This window comes from Adiantum capillus-veneris, chromosome 6 (assembly GCF_014529385.1).
Source record: "Adiantum capillus-veneris isolate H3 chromosome 6, ASM1452938v2, whole genome shotgun sequence".
In the NCBI taxonomy this organism is placed as follows: Eukaryota; Viridiplantae; Streptophyta; class Polypodiopsida; order Polypodiales; family Pteridaceae; genus Adiantum; species Adiantum capillus-veneris.
The window spans coordinates 164,398,907-164,410,941 of NC_140936.1; the positions used below are offsets into that span (position 1 = coordinate 164,398,907).

The 12,035-nt window shown below is 39.7% G+C and overlaps 1 pseudogene; it reads right to left on the reverse strand.

The window, feature by feature from the left end:
* Positions 1 to 2,068: 2,068 nt before the first annotated feature.
* On the reverse strand, positions 2,069 to 2,672 carry LOC147456645 (uncharacterized; annotated as a pseudogene).
* Between the last annotated feature and the right edge of the window lie 9,363 nt (positions 2,673 to 12,035).

Here is a 12,035-nt window from a genome sequence, read left to right on the forward strand (position 1 = left end):
GGATAAATATTGCAGATCTTCACTTTTCAGTAGCAACAGCCAGCTGAGGAGAGAGAAAGAGAGCTTGGGTCACATTTGGAGGGAGAGAAAAAAGAAGAGAGATAAGACAAAGAGAGAATAAGAGAGGGAAACTTTTAATATTTGAAAATTAAAAAAGTACCATTTGGGGGGAGAGTAACTCAAACCAAATCTAGTAAAATCTGCATATATTCTTCAAGAAAAAAAGCAAAAGTATTTTTATATATGCATGTCTAGGCTATCTATCCCACCATTCTATCCTTTGGTCAAAGCTTGATTAAGTTTTAAGTATTTTCTTAAACTGCCAAATAAAGAGGCCCTCATATACCCCATTCTCTTCCTAATGCATGGGTTGGTATGCAAGTGGCCCAATAAAGCAACTACCAAGCATGCCACACCTTGAAAAAATTCTATGTCTTTAACTTAGCGGTTTGTTGCACAAGGCTTCTATATAAGAACTAGCTAATATTGATCTCAGCCCTCAGAATTCTTAATCCTTGCTAGAAGCATACTGAATAGATTTTCAAAAAAATAGTTTGTGTTTTTCTTGAGGGCAATGGATTTAGCAATGAGTTTGTATACTAACTTGCATTCTAGTGCAGCTACTAGAATGCCGTGTCCACCATTCTTGCACTTGTTTTTGGCTAAGGCATCTTTTTTAAAAAACTTGCTAACCCCATCTAAATTGCACGATGTAGGATGCATAGAAAAGGGTAAATGTAACACATGGGACAAATCTCTTGCCATCACCTCCATTAACCTGCTATGAATTTTTGCAGTCTTCATGTTTGGTTTGAAGGTATTGGATGATCTCTACATCAAAGGGAATCTTTGTGGCTTCCACCACCACTTTCAAATTCTAGAGTTTGAAAAGCTGTTGTTCTTTCTACTAGAAAACATATTAACCAATCTTGTGATGTGGTACTAAGCACACGGTTTTTGCCACTGGACTCAAAATCACTTGTGTCTATGCAGTCATCTCATCTATAATTGCCTGCATCTTTTCTAACATTTTTTGTTGTTGTTTGACTATACATGAATCCTGTGAACAATCTTCGGTGGAGAGATAGTATTCACTTGTTGATGTTGGCGAGTCAAAGTAGCAACACTTTAGGGTTATTGATAGAACAAAAACCACACTTGATGGAGAGAGTGTGAGCAAAGACAAGGGTTGTTGTGTCAAGGGTGATTCCACACACAAAGGTTGAGAAGATCTTCAGGCTAGGAAGAAGTTGTGCAAGTTGCACAAGTTGCCGAGGGTAAAGTGAAGGGTCAAGCACTCTTTGCATAGCTATATGCACTTGCACCATGAATGCTCCACTCCTTTGCTACCTTGGGTTTATGTGCACCATGTGTGACATGGAGTTCATGTAGTGGTTGATCCTTATAGTCATTATTGGCAAGAATAACTTTGTGATTTGTTCATTTATGTCTTGTCAGTGATCGTTGTATGTTTTAGATGCAACTAATGGCTTTGAAGTTTGAGATTGAACTGGAATCATACCTGTGGAATCATACCCGGACAATCTATTGGTTCGAGTTTCTAGAAATCTAGTACCCTTAGTTCCATTGATTTGATAGATGACATATTTATAGCCTCACCTGAGTATGAATTTTCCTCGCGACACCAGTCCAGGTTAATTCAGCCTAAAACTGAATTATTTTGGTTGTCAGTGATCTAATGCCTTATTTTCTAGTAATTGTCCTATCGAGATGTCAAGTTCATTTGTCCTGATAATTTTGAGATAAATTCCCTTACACACATTGACTACCCCTTCATCATTGCTCCCTTTTGAGCTATTATTGGAAGACACCTAAACTTGGTACTTTTGTTTGACCATAGTTTGAAACTTGTTTGCACACTGGATCCTTGAACTTCACATGTCTGTCCATCCAACCTTACACAATTGAGTCTCTTCCAGTAGCCCCCTTGATCACAACCTTCTCCTCTATTGCATTGGTTTTGCACCCCTTCCCCCTCGTCTGTGACGAGCACATTCCCCTCCTTATGGATCATCATCAACTCCTCTGAAATGATGAGAATCTCCATCTACTCGCAAATTACCCTTACCCATGGAACTGGTGCATCCTTCATCATACAATACGAGAGACAAGATTCCAATATTGTGATCTTGGTAATGCCTTGAGAAACATCATCCTTTCTTGGAACATAGAACTCCAAATTGACATCGGAATTCTTAAGCTATAGCTGAACTGGGAACCAGTCCAATTCCTTACTGGTAACATATTCTTTCCCCAAGGCAAGACTAGTCATTATAGCAAATAACAAAGGTGACCAAGCTTCATATAGCTTTGGAACATTCATCTCCACCATTTTACAACTCTTGATGAGAATTATTTGGATCATTCTAACGTCGCTTCTCAAAATTAGAATCCTTCATTGAATCACATGAAGATTAGGATGATTTGAAAAACTCCATTTGGACTTGGATATCTTCATCCCATTCGTTCTAGACCTGTGTTTGAATATCCACCAAAGTTTGAAGAAGTTAAATATGGACAATCATCAGCATTAGAGACCTTGTGACGTCTCTTCTAATAATGATCACACCTCTTCCATAGTTGAATACTCTGGATGAGAGATTGCTGCCACCATTCCGTGATAGCTTCTAACATTGCCAAGAGATCTTCATATGAAAAAACATGATGTCTTTAGAAAGATCTCCAATTAGCATATTTTACTAAGCAATGGTTCTTTGAGTGATATCCAAAATGACAATACTTGCATTTCCAAAAAGGTTCAAAGGGTTTAGTCCACCTCTAAAAACTTCTTCATCAATATTAGTTCCCATCCTTTCGTCATTCTACACTATGTTTTGAGGTGCTCTTCAAGACCTAGATGACTCACAACACCTATCAGTTCCTGATGGTTTCTTGAATTTTAGTGTCAGAAACTCAATCCGAAACTTCAATAAGTCTCCTGGAAATCCTTCTCCCATGTCGCACTCTCTTGCTCGACATGATTGACCTCAACGAACTCCACAATATAACAAGTGGCTAAGTTTCAAGATAAAGACACCGAGGTAGTCTAAGCTATTGTCTCCCCCCAAGCCCTATGGAAATTGCACAAAAAAAGAAGAAGTGCTTGAAGCCATCAAGAAAGTCCAGATTGAAAAACACTTTGAAATACCACCATGGGGAACAGAGTTTTAGGGCACACGAATTGATGAGCTCCATACAATAGAACATGGCAAAGTAATGCTAACCATAAAAAATGATGCTCTAGAACAATGCCGACAAATAATGATCAAGCATTTGTAAAGCAAAGAGCAAGATTTCACATACAAGGATTCTCTTTACTTAGAGATAGAGCTGGCACTTTGGCTCATTTCATAGCACTTCTAGATTCCCAAAACCACCAAGACATACCAGATCACTCATGCATAAGTGGTGGTCATGACCATCAAAATCTTTGAAAATAAGGCCCTATGGTGTGATTTCGACAGTTTCCTACAAGATAAAATCATTGATGATAATTTGAACGGTAGCGATAAGTAAAGATCTTACATGAATTCCGACCCTATGCTCAACCCAATTTCTTATCAAGCTCTTGTGATGATTGACCATCTCCCACCAATGCCTACATAATTGGATTTGATACAAAGAACTAAGCACCATATAAAACTGTCAAGGGCCTGTAGACTACATCAACTAAAAAGGTTACCCAAGGCTTGAGTACCTAGACTCACATTTAAGATGATAAGTAATCAACCATGGCAGCCAAGGATTCTGATGAGGGTCCAACCCAGGAAGTCCTCCCATCAAAGGTTTTAGAAAGTGAAGATGATGTAATAAACAGGAGGTCGCGTGACACGTCCAGATCTACGCACAATAGGTGGCTCAGGCTCAGCCACAACCTGTGGTTCCACTCTATCCTGTCCTTGCTCCTCTTGAGCCCTGACATTTTGTCTTGCACGTGCAGGTCCATCTTCTTGGAAGACAACTCTTCTAATCTCCTCAACCCTCTCTCTTTTAGAATGATATTTGGATTCATTGAAGTGAACATCATTGCTGCGGACAACCTTTCTGGATTCGGGATCCCAAAGTCTGTACCCCATCTCACCAGAATTACCATAGCCTAGAAAGATGCACTTTCTACTCTTTGGCTCAAGTTTGTTCCTAAATTCCTTTGGAACGTGAGTATATGCCTCACAACCAAAGACTCTGAGATGCTTGTATGAGGGCATTTTGCCTGACCATACCATCTTTGGCACTGAATCCTTCTGAAAAACCTTGCTAGGAGATCTATTTACAAGATGAACAGCTGTTGATACAGCTTCAGCCCAAAACCCATTTGGCAGCTGTGCATTAGACAACATACTTCTGACCTTCTCTTGTATGGTCCTATTCATCCTCTCAGCAACACCATTTTGAGGAGGATTTTAAGGAGCAGTAAGTTCACGTTTTATACCTTTTGACTCACAAAAGTCCTGAAAGGCCTTTGAAACATACTCTCCACCATTGTTAGTGCGTAAGCATTTAAGCTTCTTGCCACTCTGATTCTCCACAAGTGTCACAAACGTTTTGAAAACACTAAATGCTTCATCCTTGTGCTTGAGAAAGTAAACCCATACTTTCCTCGAGTAATCATCTATAAATGTCATAAAGTAAGAAGCTCCCCCTAGAGATAGGTTAGGCATAGGTCCACACAAATCACTATGAACAAGTGCCAACTGTGTATCTCTTCTACTGCTTCTATGCTTATGTGGCTGCTGTGTTTGCTTACCATACAGACAATGTTCACAGAATTCAAAATCATTAAATGAAAAGCCAGGCAAATAACCAGAACGAGACAAGATTTCCATTCCCTTCTTGGACATATGTCCTAACCGGCTATGCCACAAAGAAACGTTTGGGTGCTCGGTTACATTGATTACATTTTTAGAGACATTTGATACATAAATCATGTAAAGTCCTCCAGACTTTACTCCATGTGCTACTGTCATAGAACCCTTGGATATCTTCCACATGTTCTGTCCAAAAGTGGTGACGTAGCCAGCATCATCAAGTAAACCTGTGCTGATCGAGCTCTTTGTAATTGCGGGAACATGTCTCACATTCTTCAGCGTGAAAGAAGAGCCATTCTGAAACTTCAATTGAACATCTCCAACACCTAAGATCTCACATGTCTGCCCATTGCCTAGCCGAACATGATCTTTAGTGGTCACATAAGAGGTAGACCACTCCTTGTTTGGAGACACATGAAGTGATGCCCCTGAGTCTATAATCCAGTCACTCAGTGCATTTCCATCAGATGCTGTAAGAAGAGCTGAATCCATTGTATTCTTCAAGAAGTAGATGTCTCCTGACACTAGACTGTCATCCTCTGCAACAGTGTTTGTCACATTTATTTCTTGAATCTTCACTGAGGACTTGTTCTTCTCACCATGGTCTTCAGCTTTCTCTTTGCCTTTTTCTGCTTTCCATTCTCTGGAGTCTCTTTTCATGTGACCCTTCTTGCCACAATGGTAGCATTCTATGTCACTCTTGCCTCTAGCACTGCGGGACTTGCTACGAGACTAATTCCTCTTTCCACCTTTGTACTTTTCTTTGGTCCTTCCCATGACAACTAAGGCTGTTCCTTTGCCTTTGTCCATTGTATTTCTATTGGTTTCTTCAGTAAGCAGACTTCCTTCTACACTTGATATGTTCAAACCATCTGGAGGTGCAGAATTACTCAAAGCTGTGCGAAAAGTGTCCCAACTTTCCGGCAATGTGATCAACAGGAACATAGCTCTAACAGGTTCATCAAACTTGACACCTTGAGCTGACAAGTGACTATAGATTGTGTTGAATTCATTCAAATGATTGGACATAGGTGTCCCTTCTTTCATCTTCAAGTCAACAAGCTTCTTAAGCCAGTATACCTGTGAAGCTGCACTCTGCTTCTCATAAAGATCACTCAGCTTTAACCATGCTATTGATGTACATGTGGGATGGGTGTCTAACCTCACTCCTTATTGCAGACATAGTGAGAACCACGAATATAATTGTCAATCCATGGGATGAAGCTGACTCGACTAGTGCATAGAGGCTACAAGAGGTTGTCAATCTCTATCTCAAGCTACACTCAAATGACAAAAATCACCAAAAGCTAGTCGCTAATCGGCCAAACAAATCCGTTACAGTATCAAACAACATCCAAACATTATGAAACTTCTAGGAAATTTTTATAAGACCTAAGCACACATGCTTATGGTCTCAAATCTCACTTTAGTTCAAGTTAAAAAATCACGATTATTAACAGCAGCAGTGAGTTTTTGACCTAATCGTCTTTTTACCTAGAATGCATGTAAATGCTTAGCAATGATGCCCCAATACCCCGCCTATACTTATTTTATGATTTTGAAGCTTACATTCCTACTTATGATAAAATTAGGCTGCGGGTCGGTGATGCCAAAAGCTACGGATTACCATGAAATGCTTACGTCAATGCGTAGAGCTCTTACCTGTGGTTGCAATGCAACAGACGAAACTGCAATGTGACAACCAGGAAGGGAGTAGGAAGCGCGAGAAGGAGAGAAGTGAGCGCCATTAGCTCACGCTCTGTTTCTATCATCCAAAACTTATAAAAAAATTGGCTTTTTATACCTTAGCCAAGGTTTTGTGGTCAAAACTAATAATCTAGGAGCTCTAACTAAAGATAGGTTGATACAATCTGGAAGCTTGTAGCCCTGGCTCATCAATTACATTGTTTATCTGGAAAGTAGGAGTTACAACATCCTGATTCATCAAATAATAAGTGTTTTTACAATAAAAGCTCCAAAAAATGTTATCTGAGTTATCTTGCTGCTTACATTCACCCCCTCCTTGACTATGTCGTCCCTTGACACAGCTTCATGGATTGAAGTGGTCTTCAAGTTGACGGCTGGTGAGGTAGTCTTTAACACTAGGTTGGTAATGGGACACTTTTATGTCCTAGGACACTTTTATGTCCTGTTAAGTGACCATTTTCCTTGAATTATGTCAAGAGTTTCAAAATGGATTTTGAGGTGCTTTCTATCTAGAAAGTTGTCTCATGAGCTGAAAAAAACTCGACATTTTTTTGGAATATCAATTTCATCTTTAACATTGACCTTGCATAACATTTCACAACCTAAACTGTGTGAAAAAACGGGTCTTGTTTTTGGCTTTTTTCAACTTTTCGTAACTATACCACTCTAGAATTCATGTTTGTGAGGTCTATAATGCTAGAGAACTATCTTTAGTAGTCCTCAACATGTCCTGATACTTCTAGGGACAAATAAATATTAAAGATGTAAGTTATGACCAAATTATAAAAATTATCAAATCCTGTTTTTTAGCCAATTTTAGCTCTTCTATGATTTTTTTGGTGGATTTCATGATATCCAAATGCATTTTTGATTTTCTATGTCGCATATTGTAACATAAAGCTAACATTCCTTGAGTTTTGGGGCACCTAATACCCTATTTTTCATAGTACACAACAATGGTTGATTTTTTCAATTATAGAAAAAAACAAAACATTCTAGTATATCAAGTATAGCTTCTTCAATATTTTTAGTTTCTTGTGACAACTACATGCATTTTGTAGGTAGTAACCATATCTAGTCATAAGGATCAAATTTGGCTAGATATTGAATAGTTTCTATGGGATTCTACAACTCATAATGTTGAACCCAGTTTTTTCATGTTTGCTATATTTAACACTTCATCTTTGTCCCCAAGATTCCCCTTGGTAAGAGATGTATTATTATTTTGACATGCTCCATGGCTCCTTATGAAGATAAAGGACACTAGGGAACTAAGAAAACATGCATATATTATTTGTATTGAGCGTGGCTATAGAAACTTTGATGATAGGTTTGCAGAATGGTAAAAATTCAACTTTTTGGTACCTATTTATCCTGGCAAAACAAAAAATAGTGAGTGAGAAGCAATCATATGTTCTGATCACCAACCCATTGAAGCTAACTAGGGAATTTATCTCAAGTCCTACAAAAATCCCTAGTCTTATTTTTATGCAACAAAACGTAAGAAATGACTGTTTTGATGAAAATTCACTGGTCCATCAACTTTGGAGGCTTGGTGTGACCAAAAGATGAGAAATTTTACAAGTTTCTTATTTTTTCCATGTTTAGTAGGCCTTGAACTATAAGCTCATGAAAGGATCTTACAAAATGAGTGGATCTACTATGGTTTTGGAGGTTTTTTTCAAAACCCTGAAAGGACACTTTTATGTCCTGTTAGGTTACCAACCTAGTGTTAAGCGCATGTAGTGCTTTCTCATATTTGAGTCGTCTTTCTTTGTCAGGAACTTATAAGAATTGCATGGTGACTCTATTTTTATGTTCAATGGCTGAATAGCCAACAAATCTTGATGTAAGGTTACTTATCACTGGCCCAAATATCTTCATTCGCCATGTGAAGAAACCTGTATAGAACGCTTCTTCAAATGCCAACATATTGCTAGAGGGCAGAAACATACATCTAGGGTAGAAACCATAGAGGACTTCTTCTGAAGGCTGTCCACTTAAGTCATAATAGAGACCTTTATTGCCTTTGAGAAAAGACATCCATGGTGCTCCTGCTTGCTCAGGCTCGTGAAAAGTTTGAATGCAGGTGAGCAGCATTCTGCAAATATTATACATCATTGCACATGACAGGTCAGGGAGGCTCTTGAAGAAGGTCATGGCGCCTGTTAGGGTTTTCACCATGTATTCTTCTATTGTTAATCCCTGGTCTGGAGCTGGTAGTCATGGGTAATTCAGCCATGTCGGCCTCTTTTTCTTCAGTGCATCGTACACCTGCCATGTCCTTACTCTTGGTACAGGACAGAATGTAGGGTCTTTTTGCAGGGCTGCAGGTGCTCTTGTGGACAAAATTAGATATCTTGAATTGTTGTTCAACTAGTTCTTTCTCCACTTGGGGTGGATATCCTCTAAGCCTTCTTCTTGCATATCCTTGTATAGTCTTTCCTTTACATGTAGTAGCTTCACTTTGATCAATGGGTATCGCAGTGGTTGATGATGCCACTGAGCTTTGATTTGGTTGGGAGTGAACCAAGTTATATTGACTGACTGGAGAACTCTCAACTCTCAATCCATTGTTGATTTCCATTTAGCATCTATTTCTTGGACAATCTGCTCTTTTAGTGCATCTCCTAAGCTTTAGAAAGCTAGACCATGGGCACTTGCTCAGCTTGAGAGAGTGGTACTTGAAAATCCGACTCTCCTGCTAGTCCTTCTGACAGCTATGTTTCCATCTCAGTAAATGAGACTGAGGGTATGTTGACGGTTGGTTGTTCAGAGGGTCCTGCTTCATCCTGAGTTTCTGGTTGTCCCTCTCTCAAGAGCTGATTGACTCTCTTTGTTTCTATTATCTCCTTGAGCAATTGCTCTTCTCTTTGGACCCACATTAATGCAAGGTCTCTTCTTTGTGATTGTCCCAGCTTTAGCTCTAGCTCAAGGTCCTTGTTTCTTTTTTTCAAAGTCTTGTAGAATTCATTTGTTCCTTTAATTGAGGCAACAATAGGGTATTCTCTTATCTATATTAAAAATGCTGCTTGATCATTGATCCATTGCTCGGAGTAATGCAAAGAAGCATTAGCTACATCAAGCTATACTTGGATCTTTTTTATTGACAGAGTAGTGGTTAGAAAGTTTACTGGTTACTTCTGTCAGCTATTGATCTTTGCTTTTGCATGCATCGGATAACTTAGTCAGAAGCTCTCCCAACTCTTCCATCTCTTTTTGTTGTTTCTCCTTTGCAATCTGGTGTTCTCCTCCTTCAATTTTCAGCTCTTTGATCTGTCTTTGAAGATCTGCAATGATGTTCATCCTGTCATCCAGCTCTCCTTGTAGAGCATCAATGACTAGTTCAAGCTCCTTAGCCTTAGCATTGCGGCTGAGTGCTACTGTTTGCATCTTATCTGTCATCAGCTGCATCTGTTTGGCATATTCATTGACTTGCATGATGACTTCATCATTTGTTTCTCAATCTTCAGGCTCTCCCTGAGGTTGTTTGGAGGTTTCGGCCGTTTCAATTTGTGGCTCTTTGGGTTGTGTTGTGGCTTGTGCTTGCGGCTGTGGAGGGGGTTCTACTTCTCCTCCTTGAGGCTTTACGAATGCCTCAACTGCTTCTGCTTCTTGAGTCTTCGTAGATGCCTCGGCTGATTCTTGTTGTGTTGTTGTAGAAGGTCCAACTTTAGTTTTTTTTGTTCCCTTTGGTTGTTCAAAACTGGCCTCTTCCTGTTGTTTCTCTTTTTCCTTTGCTTCCTCGCCTTCATTGGGTTTAGCAATTGGCGAAGGATTTGGACTTGGCATTGGATGGTCTTCTTGCTCCATAGTGGGTGAAGTGGGTTTTGGAGACATATCTTTATGGTAACGATGTGACTCGCCTTATTCAGTAGCTTCAACTTGTCTCTGTTGCTCGACCGCTTCTTCCTCTGCTTTCCTTTGAGCTTCTTGAGCTTCTTTCAACTTTAAGGCTTCTGCTTCCGCATACATCCGCTCAAGGAAATCCTTTGGATCCTTTGTTCCTTTACTTGCAGGGTTCTTGGTTTTTGGTCCCCTTATATCTCTTGGACTCCATCTTTCAGGGTCCTCACCTGCAGCTTGTCGTCTCCTTTCATATGTCTGCTTTTCTCTTTCAAATCTCGCCTTCTTTTGCTAAGGTTCCTCTTGGTGTGTTGCTACTGCTTTCTTTGTCATTTCTTCAATTCTTGCTCTCTTTCTTATTTGTTCGAGCTTTCACTGCTCTGAGCTTCATGAGAGCTTTTTGCAGATTCGTCATCTGACTTGTACACTCTCTTTGTTGATTGAGTGGTTCTTAGAGAAGGTTGAGTGGATACGAACCAGGTGTTCTGATATGGGGCTGTTGGAAAATTATTGACCATTCCAATAGCATGATATGTTGTTCTAGTTAGCACTTCTGGAGTGCCCAAATATGTGATCGTGCCTTCTTTCTTTGTGCCTTTCAGTGTCATAAGCACATACTGCGCATGATCAATTGCCTCCCTGGTTGTCGACTTCAATACTTAAGTGAAGGTGGTCGCAACCGCATGGTTTGGAGTTGTGTATCATGGCGATATCTTTGTGCCGATCTCTTTGATAAGAAGTGGAGGTGTTGATGGTATAGGCAAGCTAGCTCTTCCACTTGCCTTTGGATGAGATTAAAAAAGGTGGCAGTAGCAGTATCTTTGGTAAAAGTACCTACTATCTTTCTGCCTCTGGCCCGCATCATCATACCTTTTGTTGGCAGCTTCAATGCCTCGGCCACTATCTCTTTAGTGATACTCCTTCCACCTTTTGCCCTTGTTGATCGGTGATTTGTGCTGACCCATCTTCTTTGATTGTTGATCGGTGATTTGTGCTGACCCATCTTCTTTGATTGTGGATAGTAACTCATATGCCTTCTGGAAATCCACACCGCATGGTTCCTGGTCGTAGAAATCTCTTAGGCCTAGCCTTTTGTTGGCTTCCTTGGTGTCTGGCTTGACAGCTACATCATAAATCTCCTTTGGTAGCATTTGCAATCCTACTTGGTGTCCTTCTTCGCTCATGAATCTGCCAGTAAAAACAGTTGTGTGGTTTTCCTCAAGCCTTTGCCGTCTTTACTGAACTTGGATCTAATTGGTAGGGTGGCAACTCTTGCAAATTTTCTTTTTGGGACACCCTTTTCTTTGCCTTCTTGGCAGCTTGCATTGCTCCTGTTAAGTGAATACAATGTCAAAGTTAGAAAATTCTACGAATCTCGCTCTGAAATGCCCTGAGTCTGAATTGTTAACAAATGATGTCCATTTTTCTTCAAATCAATTTTGGAGCATGCATAGATGCATAAAAACATGTAGAGATCAAAATCATGCAGTTCAAATAGAAATTACAACAAAAGTAAATAATCACGATTATTTATAGCTGGTGATTTTTTCTAGCTTTTTGCATTTTTGACATCATAGGCTTGAAACATATAGCATTTAGGTGCTCTGAGTGAAGTGTGGGCTCATTTGAGTACACTGGATGGAAATGGTGCCAGAT